Below are 13412 nucleotides of genomic sequence, written 5' to 3'. Positions count from 1 at the left end.
ATATTGAGATTGAATTTCATTTGTATTTAAATTCTCTCAAAGTATGCCAGGAGCACATTTTGTTCATGCATGCAGTATATAGAACTCTGAAGAAATTTGCCCATTTGCCAATAAAATTGATCATCTGCAAATTGATAGATAAGAACTCTTTCAGGGAACAGGAAACTGGGAGCTATAGGATTAAAAAAAGTGAAAATAATTTCAAAAGCATTTTTGTTTAGATAAGAAAGAGTGAAATACGTCTAGATAGAAATTAGTAGAGTTATTTGTTTTCTTATTTAAAAATGTGAAATACTTATAAATAATTAAAAATTAGAAATACATCATTAAGAGTCCTTAAAAATAAGTATGTTTGATTTGTCTTTTAACTCAGATTAAACCTGTTAAACCTGTTATATTGTTTTCTTCCTAAATAATTACTGCTTTGTCATTGGTAACATTCTGTGTGCCAAATTTGTAATGCCAGTTTCTACAGGAATGATTTCTCTGGGTATGTGTAATAAAATGATCCAGGGCATTCTCAGTTGCAAATTGGTCCGCTTAACATTTATGGTTGGTCATCTACAAAAATATATGAGTATAGATGCATGTGCATTTTTAATCTGTGGACTGTTTCCTTCTCCATTCCTTCCTGATGTGATTCAGATATATGAGGCCCAAACATCGTATATCCTTATAATGTATACATTATATACCTATATGTATGCACACAGATATGTACATCATACATGTGATATTTTGTATTTATTCATTATTATCCTTGAACTCCTCATAGGAGGAAAAAATTGACAAGTGTTCAAAATGTCTATAGACATATTACCTTTCTTCACTATCCTGTGTGTGTATATGTGTGTGTGTGCGCGCACATGCACATGTGTGGCATTTTAATTTAATACATGTGGTTCTTAAGTAATTGACCAAATAGTAATGCGATTTGCAATCAGTTCCTATAATAATTTGGTAAAATACAGCCTCATGTATTTGATCTATCCTTGCTTTAAATTATATTTTAAATTATATCATTGAGGCAAATATAAATAGGGAAATATGTATAGCTAGTTGATTATATACATTTAATGGAGTCCTGACCTCAAATTAAATTTATTAAAATGCCTACTATTTAGTTACTAGTTATTGTTTAAAGGAAACTTTGCCATTCCCTTGGCTTTGAAGGTGACATAGATACTTGGAAATTTGAAAGGTCTGATTATTTAAGTAGTAATGCTAACTTACAGTTGTTACAGAATTATTCATAGAATAAGTATGTATTGAAATCCTCTGAAGAATAAAACTTATTACTGTTACATTTTATGCAACATTTAATTCAATGAATTTTGATTGATCACCTGATACGTGCCAGGGAGAATTATATACCACTAAAGGAATTATATGCCACTAATGGAAACAAAGGCCCAGCCCTTGTCGAGCTTCTAATCCCTATTGAGGGACATGTAATTACTCATATTTTTAATACTATTGAATGGGATAATTACACTTGTAACTGACCAATTGTTGCCTCTTACTTTACAGCATTTTTGAGAACCTGAATGTTTTTCATTATTTAATATGGTAGAACTGACTCTAAGATAGGCAGAAGAGTCCCTTTGAAATGTATTTATAGATATGTAGTAGACTTTTTGTCTTTTTGTTTATGTTTAAAAGTCTCAAGGTAGAGTTTTTTTCAACTTTTATTTTAAAATCAGGGAGTACATGTGCAGGTTTGTTACAAGGGGGTGTTTTACATGATGCTGAGAAGCGGGGTACAACTGAACTCATCACCCAATCAGCATGGTACCCAATAGGTAGTTTTGCAACCCTTCTCCTCCTCTCTCCCTCCCACTCTCATAGTCTCCAGTGTCTATTTTTCCCAAATTTATGTACAGATTTGCCAAATGTTTAGTTCTCACTTATAAGTAAGAAAATGCAGTATTTGGTTTTCTGTTCCTGTGTAATTCACTTAAAATAATGGCCTCCAGCTGCATCTGTGTTGCTGCAAAGAACAAAATTTTGTTATTTTTTGTGGCTGCATAGTGTTCCATAGTGTATATATATATATATATATATATATATATACCACATTTTCTTTATCCAAGCCACCACTGGTGGGCATCCTGGTTGATTCCATGTCTTTACTATTGTGAATAGTGCTGCGATGAACATATGCGTGCATGTGTCTTTTTAACAGAATCATCTATTTTCCTTTGTGTATATACCCAGTAATGGTATTGCTGTGTCAAATGGTAGTTCTATTTTTCATTCTTTGAAAAATCTCCAAACTGCTTTCTACAATGGCTAAACTAATTTACATTCCCATCAAACTGTACAAGCATTCCTTTTTCTCTGCAATCTTGCCAACATTTAATTTTTGACTTCTTAATAATAACCATTCAGACTATTGTGAAATGATATCTCACTGAGGTTTGGATTTGCATTTCTCTGATGATTAGTACTATTGAATATTTTTTCATATTTTTTTGGCTGCATGTACATCTTCCTTTGAGAAGTATCTGTTCATATCCTTTGCTCACTTTTTAATGGGGTTATTTATATTTTGCTTGTTGATTTATTTCAGTTTCTTATAGGTTCTGGATATTATACCTTTGCTTGATGCATAGTTTGTGAATATATGCAAGGTATAGTTTTAATGATAGAATTCAGCAAAGAGAATTTGTAAACTTCTCAAGAGAGCAAGATGACTATTTGATGATGTGATAGGAAATCTGATTATAGCTAGGACTGTGAACCGAAATGGGAAAAATTTCACCTCATACACAATAAGATAAACATCACAGTCTTTATAATGGACTTATGTATCTGTGCTTTACTGAAGGGCACACATGTGCCGTTTTGTTTACATGTTTCCTTTTTTCCTTTCCATATTTATTTATTATGTGTGCTATTCCTCCCATTTATATTCATTTCTATTTTGTTGTATTGTCCAGTTTGATACATGATAATTATACTTCAATCCAGTCTTTGTTCCCACCCCTAAAACAGATGGGATGATAAATGAAATATAGTGCTGGAGTAGGAGAAATTCTTAAAATGATGTTAACAGGAGCTATTTATTTTTTATGATAATTAGCATTTGTTGTTGTCATGGATGAATGCTTTTAAACACCCTGAAAGTCTGTTATAGCTCTGAATGATGTCCAGAAATGATGGAAAAGAATTGGCTTCAGAAACAAAGCTGTGTTTCTGTCAGTCATTTTGGAACATATGATTCATTTTAAATATAAACTAAAAATAAGTTGGATAGCTGACAGCTTGTAAGCAATTCCAGGATAAGTTGTGCATATTTGCTTTAAAATCCCTGTGTTTCATCTTTGTTTATAGATCAGCAGTTCATTAACAAAAAAACTCTGGACTGGTAAAACAGAAGCCTGAGATTTTAGTCCCAGTTTTGCTACTAAATTACGGGTACAATTTTAAAATACAAGAAGGGAATGGAAATGACTGCAGAAATGAGCTATAATGCACCATGAACTGACATTGTGGTAGTTGCTATCACATAAACTATTTCACTTAATCTTCAAAACAATTCTATGAGTTCCAAAGGAAACAGGTTATCACTACATCATGACTGTTACCTCCAGTGACTGGCTCCCCTGCCCACCAAGCCTAAGCCAGAAACATGAATGTCTTCCTTGATTCTTTTCTGTTTTCGACTCTACAATCAGTTGTCAATTCTATAATTCTATGATCTCTAAAATATTTTATTTCTTCCTACACCCTACCACTTCTTAGGTCAAAATCACCTTCCTCTGTCATCTGGATTATTACTAACAGCCTTCTAACTGGTCTCCAGTTTTGTAGTCTCTCCACTGCAGTTAATGTAATTTTTTAAAAATACAATTCTGATACATTCCCCTCTTAATAGCTTTTCATTCCTCTAAGGCATTTTTGAGAAGACTTATGATGTTTGATGTGATCTAGTCCCTGTACTTCTCCAATGATATTTGAGTCTAAATCCCCCACTAATTTATTTCAAGTTGAGCCATTAGACACTTTTTAGTTGTAGAAAATAATATTCTGTTCACCCTGAAAGCCCTCATTCTGATCCTATTCCTCCTAGTCACCAAGTGCACACATGTACATGTGCACATTTGCACAAACACACTCATTCATACCATCTGGCTTGGATGTTACAAAGAAGGGCTTCCCTGATCCCTGCTTTCAAGTTTGGAATAGGTCTCTCCAAACACATCCAGAAGCACTGTAGAAACTTCCATGACCATCCTCACACCCCTGAGAACAGTCATCACACTTTGAATGGCTTTTCTTGGGTGCATCTTTTGTTAGATCAACCACACATCTGAGCAGGGTGAACCCTAAGGCTGCTCGCTGTTTTATCACCAGCATCTAGAATATTGCCTGATTGTGGAAGTACCTTAATACTTCTTAAAAATAGGAAGATGTTTATATCCATTTTTAAGCAAGAGAATTCCCAAGAGTTAAGTATTCTGCTCAAGGTCAAATTTGGTTAGGTAGCCTTTAAGTGCTTACCATTTGAGAAATAGATTCAGCCATAATTTTCAGATATATGGACAAGATTTTTGTTATAATTTCAAAAATGTTATAAGAAAGTTAGAGTGAATTGTGTTTATATTTGATTTCAACTGCTATTAAACATATATGTATATACTTATTTGAGCAATCGTTCATTAAATTTTCATATACAAGCTGCTATCTTAGGCAGCAGGAACAAGAATTGTAAATAAAACTTGACACTTTCCATGGGCTCAGAGTAGAGTAAGTTGGGAGAGAATAACGCTATACTCTAGTGTAACAAGTGTGCTCAGAGAGGCAAGAAAACAATATCATGCAGCTCAGGAGAAGAAGCTGGCTGTAAAAGATGGAGGAGAGTTTTAGAGAAAGTGACATTACTATAAAATTATCATGAAGGATAAGTAAAAATGCTGCAACTGGAGAAAAGTCTACAGGATGCAACATATGTAAATGTGAGGATGCCTGAGGGAGCCAGTTTGTCAGGAAATTGCATGCACTTCACAGAAACAAGGAAGATGAGGAATGATCAGTGGATTTCTTAAAAAGCTAGCATTGGAGAGATCACAAAGAGATTTGTACTACCAAGTCCAGCTTTTCTTGGCCACCCTGCCCTGGAATCTGCATGGTTATAGCACTATTGGTGATGTCTGTGTGATGTGAGCCTGCTTTTCAAATCACCATTGAATGCCTCAAAAATGGGCATATATCTATTCATTGTTTTCCTGGAAACTCAGAAAAAGACATAGAGAGAGTGAGGTCTGTCAGTCTAGGCTATTATGGTTACTATGGTCTTTGGTGTGAGAACATTCTAGATTGAAATCCTGGCCCTGTTGTGTAATTTTTAGCAAGAGATTTGACCACTAAAAGTCTGAGAAGTGATGCATGTGTAAGGTGAAGATAATACATATCATACTTCTCAGGATTGTTGTCATGTACAGTGCCTTATAGAGCAAACATAACAGGAATTTAAAACTTTCAACGATATAAATGCTATGGGCCATGTGCCATTTTTTCTTCATTAAACTATATGCTAAAGAAATTATTATTAATCTCACGATTTTTGAAATTGATACGTTTATTATAGCAAATTCAGGAATTACAATAAAGTGTAATAAAAATGATAAAATAATCAAGATTTTTACTATCAAGTTAATGATTTTAGATTTCTTTCCAGTCTATTTCTCTACAAATACATACACACACATACACACCCATACACACGTACACACAAAGAGCATATCACTTAGAGTTCTGGGCAAGAAACAGAAGAAACACGTAGCTTGTAATCCCACATTTTTAATATGAGAAAACTTAGATGCTGTGAGTTGAAGTAATTTTCCCAAGGTTACATAGCACATAAGTGATAGATCTGGGTTTTGAAACTAGGCAGTCAACTCTAGAATCCACTCTGTTAAATACTGTGACATGATATTAGTTGTTTTTTTATTTCATGGGACTTGTTTTATTTTTGCTCTTTTTAAAAATTATTAGCAAGAGAGTGTCATGATTAGAACTATTTTTGTTAATGGCTTTCTGACTGCAGTGTGGAAAATGTGTTGGGGTTATGAAATATGGAGAGCATTAGGGCAACACCAGAAGCAGGAGAATTTCTGAACTCCCCAAGTTGAAAACAGATGACAGTTTCAATTAAGAAGGTTTTGAGGCCGGGCGCGGTGGCTCACGCCTGTAATTCCAGCACTTTGGGAGGCTGAGGCGGGTGGATCACGAGGTCAAGAGATCGAGGCCATCCTGGTCAACATGGTGAAACCCCGTCTCTACTAAAAACACAAAACTTAGCTGGGCATGGTGACGCGCGCCTGTAGTCCCAGCTACTCGGGAGGCTGAGGCAGGAGAATTGCCTGAACCCAGGAGACGGAGGTTGCGGTGAGCCGAGATCGCGCCATTGCACTCCAGCCTGGGTAACAAGAGCGAAACTCTGTCTCAAAAAAAAAAAAAAAAGAAGGTTTTGATGAAATTATCTTGAGTTGAAGAATCCTAAGAGGACTTAGGAGATACAGATTGCAGAATTTAGTAAGTAGATCCTGGGAAGGAGTAATGAAGACAGGATACAAGAATGATTCTACGTTTCTAGTCTGTGATACTGATCAGTGGCACATTTACCTAGAAGGGGAAAACAAGAAAAAGAGTTTTGAGAGAGAAGATGGTGGCTGCTTCTTAACATATTAAGTTTAAAGCAGCTATGAAATATTCACTCGGTATCATTCAGTGGTATTGGAGGTCTCATAAACACATCTTTAAAATAGTAATTTAGTATGGGCAGGCATATAATGCATCCATTGTATTTTGCTGTGCCCTTCATTTGAACTTCTTTGTAGTATTAGAAAATGAAAGGTTGGGCACAATGACTCATGCCTGTAATCCCAGAACTTTGGGAGGCCAAGGCGGGTGGATCACGAGGTCAGGAGATCGAGACCATCCTGGCCAACATGGTAAAACCCTGTGTCTACTAACAACACAAAAATTAGCCAGATGTGGTGGCATGTGCCTACAGTCCCAGCTACTCAGGAGGCTGAGGCAGGAGAATCACTTGAACGTGGGGGCACAGGTTTCAGTGAGCCGAGATCATACCACTGCACTCCAGCCTGGATGCCTCGATGACAGAGCAAGACTCCGTCTCAAAAAAAAAAAAAAGAAAAAGAAAAAAAGAAAATCAACAAAAACAATGAAACAAAAATAGGGTGATAGTACAAAAGGATTGAGTTAATCAGTGGGCAGTCATGGAGATAAAAATAGACATGAGAAGATTTTAGGGGACAGAATGTACATTCTTTTAATTAGTGATGGAAAAGCAGTAATCTTTTTAGGAATTGTAGTATTTGCCAACTTGAGCCTTGACTAATTTCTGTAACATGATTATTAAAAAAAAAAAGCCAAAGCTTTTATCTTAAGCAAAAGCAAAAACACTTTCTTTAAATGTTAACTTTATTCATTTGGGTGAAGTGTATTTATAGACTGCTTTAGATACATCTCTCTGTGTTTTTGGAGTTAGTTTAATAGAAAGTCAATTAATAGTGAAAACTCATTTTATTTTACCTTGCACATATATTTAAATAGAATAAAATAAAATTAAAGTTAATATTAATTATATATTCCCAGAAGACACTAATTTTTGAATAATATAAAAATTTTTGTATTAAAAAGCATACAACCAAATAATTTCAATTTTATTTCAGAGAGTGGGCTAATTTGGATCTAAGATGATTATAGGTTGTACATTTTAAATAAAAGCTTCAAGTGCTGTGTTCTCTAATTCCAAGTGCAAATACAATTAGCAATTATTAGTTAAACTTAATTATTTGGACATAGTTGATTACACAGCTTGGTGTAGTGGTATTTTCACACAGTTGGTTATGCTTGAACTTATTATTTTATTCCTATTTAAGCAATCATAAAAAAGTTTTAGAAAAAAAAAAAAAAACTCAAGATGTATTAAAGACTTAAACGTAAGACCTAAAACCATACAAACCCTAGAAGAAAACCTAGGCAATACGATTCAGGACATAGGCATGGGCAAAGACTCCATGACTAAAACACCAAAAGCAACAAAAGCCAAAATGGACAAATGGGATCTAATTAAACTAAAGAGCTTCTGCACAGCAAAAGAAACTATCAGACTGAGCAGGCAACCTACAGAATGGGAAAAAATTTTGCAATCTATCCATCTGACAAAGGGCTAATATTCAGAATCTACAAAGAACTTAAATTTACAAGAAAAAAAAATCCCATCAAAAAGTAGGCAAAGGATATGAACGGACACTTCTCAAAATGAGACATTTATGCGGCCAACAAACATATTAAAAAAAGCTCATCATCACTGGTTATTAGAGAAATGCAAATCAAAACTACAATGAGATACCATATCACACCAGTTAGAATGATTATCATTAAAAAGTCAGGAAACAAAAGATGTTGGAGAGGATGTGGAGAAATAGGAATGCTTTTACACTGTTGTTGGGAGTTTAAATTAGTTCAACCATTGTGGAAGACAGTGTGGTGATTCCTCAAGGATCCAGACCCAGAAATACCATTTGACCCAGCAATCCCATTACTGGATATATACCCAAAGGATTATAAGTCATTCTGGAATAAAGACATATGCACACATATGTTTACTGCAAGTGCTATTCACAATAGCAAAGACTTGGAACCAACCCAAATGCCCATCAATGATAGAGTGAATAAAGAAAATCTGCTAGATATATACCATGGAATACTATGAAGCCACAAAAAAAGGATGAGTTCATGTCCTTTGCAGGGACATGGATAAAGCTGGAAACCATCATTCTCCGCAAACTAACACAGGAACAGAAAACCAAACACCACATGTTCTCACTCATAAGTGGGAGTTGAAAAATGAGAACAAATGGACACAGAGAGGGGAACATCACACACCAGGGCCTGTCAGGGTGTGGGGGAGCTAGGAGAGGGATAGCATTAGGAGAAATACCTAATGTAGATGATGGGTTCATGCGTGCAGCAAACCACCATGGCATATGTATACCTACGTAACAAACCTGCAAGTTCTGCACATGGATCCCAGAACTTAAAGTATAATAAAAAAAAAAAAAAAGAAAAATATTCCTTGGGTTCTGATTAAATGAGAGTGAATATTTCCAAATATGTTCATAGGACTAATTCTCTAAGTTTTAAAACCTTTAAAATATAGGGCAACACTAAAGGACAAAAATATAGTTTCAAATGCTTAACAATCACACAATGCATGTTTCTGCAGATAGTGAAATAAATACTAGATCTAAAAGTATAGAAGGAGCATGTTTTGTACCAAACCTCAATAATATTTGCCTTTTTTTGGGGGAAAAACATGAAGGAAAAGTAATTCCCCTGGTGATGGTCAAACACTGCCTTTTTTTAATTTACATTTTTCTAAATTTAAGCATATGGACATGCACATTTTTGATAGATACTGTCTCCCGCCCCCCACAGATTTCCTTGTTCTTGGCTATCTTCTTTTCTTATTTATTTATTTATTTAATTGCATTTTAGGTTTTGGGGTACATGTGAAGAACATGCAAGATTGTTGCATAGGTGCATACACGGCAGTGTGATTTGCTGCCTTCCTCCCCTTCACCTATATCTGGCATTTCTTCCCATGTTATCACTCCCTAACTCCCCACTCCCTGCTGTCCCTCCCCTATTTCCCCCCAACAGACCCCAGTGTGTAGTGCTCCCCTCCCTGTGTCCATGTGCTCTCATTGTTCAACACCTGCCTATGAGTGAGAACATGCAGTGTTTGATTTTCTGTTCTTGTGTCAGTTTGCTGAGAATGATGGTTTCCAGGTTCATCCATGTCCCTACAAAGGACGTGAACTCATCGTTTTTGATGGCTGCATAATATTCCATGGTGTATATGTACCACATTTTCCCTGTCCAGTCTATCATTGATGGGTATTTGGGTTGGTTCCAGGTCTTTGCTATTGCAAACTGTGCTGCAATGAACATTCGTGTGCATGTGTCCTTATAGTAGAATGATTTATAATCCTTTGGATATGTACCCAGTAATGGGATTGCTGGGTCAGGCTATCTTCCTTTCTATGGGGCAAAGTGGGAAGGATAGTTCTTGTATCATCTTACTGAAACACTTGACGATTTTGACTACTCATTTTTTCAGGGCAAAAATAAAATTATTTTGCTTTGGCTTCTGCACTGTCATTCTCTCCGTGTTATCTCTTTTTTGGCCATTTATTCCCATTCTCATACTGTTAAATTCCTTATTCTTTTCCTGTTTCTTAACTGATGATGATGTTCATGATTTTATTCCCATCATCCATTTTACTCATCCATCTACATCTTCAGTTGTTTGTACTGACATCTGTACTCAGTTCCATCTATCACTGACCATCTTTATTTGGATGTCTCAGGTACATCTAACCCAACATAACAAAAGCCAAACTCAGTATCTTTGCTCCAAATTTACTTTTTTCTCCTGAATTTCCCTCTTTATTGGGTTGCCCTCATCAGATCCCTAGTGATCATTCTAGGGTCTTTCCTCTCTCTCACCCTCTATTTTCATTTGATCACTTAGACTTCTCATTTTTTTATTTCACATTTCTCAAATTTACTCCTAGCCTCTATCCCTGTCTTAGTTAATATCCTTATCATTTAGTGCCCAAACTATGCCCTGCCTGCTGGTCTATTTCAGTGCATCTACCTGACATACAGAAAAGAGTCTCTTTTGAAATGATTCTTGATGTCATTCCCAAGCTTGAAGCTGTTCATTGTCTCCCCAGTCAGAGAAAAATGAATTGTTCCTCAGCATGACACATACAGTGCCCATCATTAACACTGCCAAACCTCTGTGATTTTAAATTTCTGGTATGCTTTCTCTTAACATTGTGCTACAGCTCTCCTTGAATAATTATAGTTCTCTCTTACCAAGCATGTTCTGCTTTCTCAGTCTCTTTGCTCTACAAAAGTTGACCTCTCTGCCTGATGTGCCTTTCCTGTTTGGTGACCTATTCATCACCTTTGAGATATACCTTAAACAGTCTTGTGAAGTAACCTTCCCTGACTCCTGTCCATGTGTGAATGGATAACTCTATTCCTTTGTGTGTTATCTACTAAAGTAACTCTTGCATCATGCAAGAATATTACAATATTATTTCTAAATATTTAGAAATATTCTAATATTTAGAATATTTCTAAATATTTGTAAATTATTTCTAAATATTAGAATATATCTAATTTAGAATAATAATTTAGAATATTATTTCTGATGCAAGAGTTACTTTAGTAGATAAAATAGTTAATCTTCATTTCTGTGGTAAATCTTTTCAGCATCCTCACGTAACTAATTTAGCAGAGGTGATGCTATCCTGGGCATGGAAGCTCTAAATATCTTACAATTTATTTTTTTATTTATTCATTTGTTGTTTGTGTGTTTATTTATTGCCTTATTTGCTCCACAAACAATTATCAATAGCTAATATTTGTCAACACTATTTTAGATACTGGAGATAGATAAGTAAACAAAACAGTCAAAAATTATTTGCCTTATGGAGCTTACATTCTAATGTAGTGTGATAAACAATAATGAAATACATATGTGTATGCTATAGTATCAAATGTGATAGGTGTTATGAAGAGAAATAAAGCAGGAGATATGTGTAGGGAGTACATGGGAGGGAATATTGCAGTATTAAGTAGGATTGTTAGAAGATACCTTTCTTAGAAAGTGACATTTGAATAGAGACTTGAATAAACTAAGGAATTATGCCATAGAAATATCCAAAATAAAAGTGTTTCAGAAAAAAAGCAAATATATAAAAATATATCAAAAAAAAGCAAATATATAAAAGGAAAATTATAACCCAGGGGAAAAGAGGATAAGAATTTTGAGGCAAAGGAGCCATGTTTTAGCTTTGATGATGAGTTTTTGGAAAATCTAAAAACCAAAGGAGACTATTGTGACATCGGTCACTTGTTTTATATGTATACATATGTATATATACATAGATGTGTTAATATATGATTGTATATGTATAGGTTTCATTACTGTTTTAGTGACAATAAAGTCATTTCTTTTAAAATAGCTTTGTGTAAGCCTGGGCAACATAGTGAAACCTGGTCTCCACAGAAAAAAAAATTAATTACTAGGTGTGGTGGCACTCACCTGTAACTCCAGCTACTCAGGAGGCTGAGGTGAGATGGTTGCTTGAACCCAGGAAGTCGAGGCTACAGAGAACCATGATTGCACCTCTCTACTCCAGCCTGAGCAACAAAGTAAGATTCTGTCTCAAACAAATACACAAAGAAACAATAATTCACTATAAAGAACTGTCCACATAAAAGTTTATTTTTATATATTAGTTGCATAGTAATGATTGTGGTCCATAACACTGGCCCCTGAAAAGTTGACAGCATTGATTTTTAATTGCAATAAGATTTCAGATAAAGAAGAGATATGTCTGACATTTATTCATTTCTGCAAGATGTAATAGCTCATTTATTGAATGCTTAATTAAAAATAAGTGATTCTGTATCAGAAATACCTCTAAAAAAATCGGTATCCTATCTGCATTAAATTTAAACATAGGTTTATTACTTGTAATATACTAGGTTTTAAAACCAGTTTTCTGACTGGGAACAGTGGCTTACACCAATAATCCCAGCACTTTGGGAGGCAAAGGTGGGTAAATCACTTGAGGGCAGGAATTCGAGACATGGCCAACATGGTGAAACCCTGTATCTTCTAAAAAATACTAAAATTAGCCAGGCATGATGGTTCATGCCTGTAATCCCAGCTACTCAGGAGGCTGAGGCACAAGAATCACTTGAACCCGGGAGGCAGAGGTTGCAGTGAGTCTAGATTATGCTACTGCACTCCAGCCTGGGTGACAAAGCAAGATTCTCTATCAAAAAATAAACAAATAAATAGCTAAGTAAAAACAGTTTTCTGATTCCTGGGACCTAATGTTTACTACTCAACATTCTATAAACATTTACCTTGTTTTAAATATATGGCATATAAGGTATATTCAGATACAATATTATTGAAGAATCTAACTTTTTCAGAATGCAAGAAAATAATTAAAACTCAAATTCTAGACAGGCTAATTGTCCATTCCAGAATTCTTCCAAGTTAGAGGTAGAACAATGTCCACTAGGATTGTATTTCAGTGACTCAAAAAGGAACCCAAAAAATAATTTTTTTTGCATGAATGCATTAAAAGCATACTAATCATGTCTCGTTACAAATAGGATTCTCATTAACAAACCCTAATGAAAATACAAAGCCTAATATGCACTTCTTCTTATCCCCAAAGGATTTATTTTACTATCACAAAATTGTATTTTTGTAAGTGAAATAATCTTTCTTTTGAGAAAACAAAACTTATGTAACATATATTACACTTATAACTCAA

The 13412-nt window shown here is 34.9% G+C and overlaps 1 protein-coding gene across 5 annotated transcripts in view; it reads left to right on the top strand.

The window, feature by feature from the left end:
* Positions 1-13412, top strand: part of GRIK2 (glutamate ionotropic receptor kainate type subunit 2) — a 712929-nt gene that overhangs the window by 235891 nt on the left and 463626 nt on the right. The gene's annotated exons all lie outside the window — the stretch shown is intronic.

The sequence above is a fragment of the Aotus nancymaae genome, unplaced genomic scaffold, assembly GCF_030222135.1.
Source record: "Aotus nancymaae isolate 86718 unplaced genomic scaffold, 86718_ANA_hifiasm-v0.15.2.pri h1tg000040l, whole genome shotgun sequence".
In the NCBI taxonomy this organism is placed as follows: domain Eukaryota; kingdom Metazoa; phylum Chordata; class Mammalia; order Primates; family Aotidae; genus Aotus; species Aotus nancymaae.
This window is presented reverse-complemented; position numbering and strand designations above follow the sequence as displayed.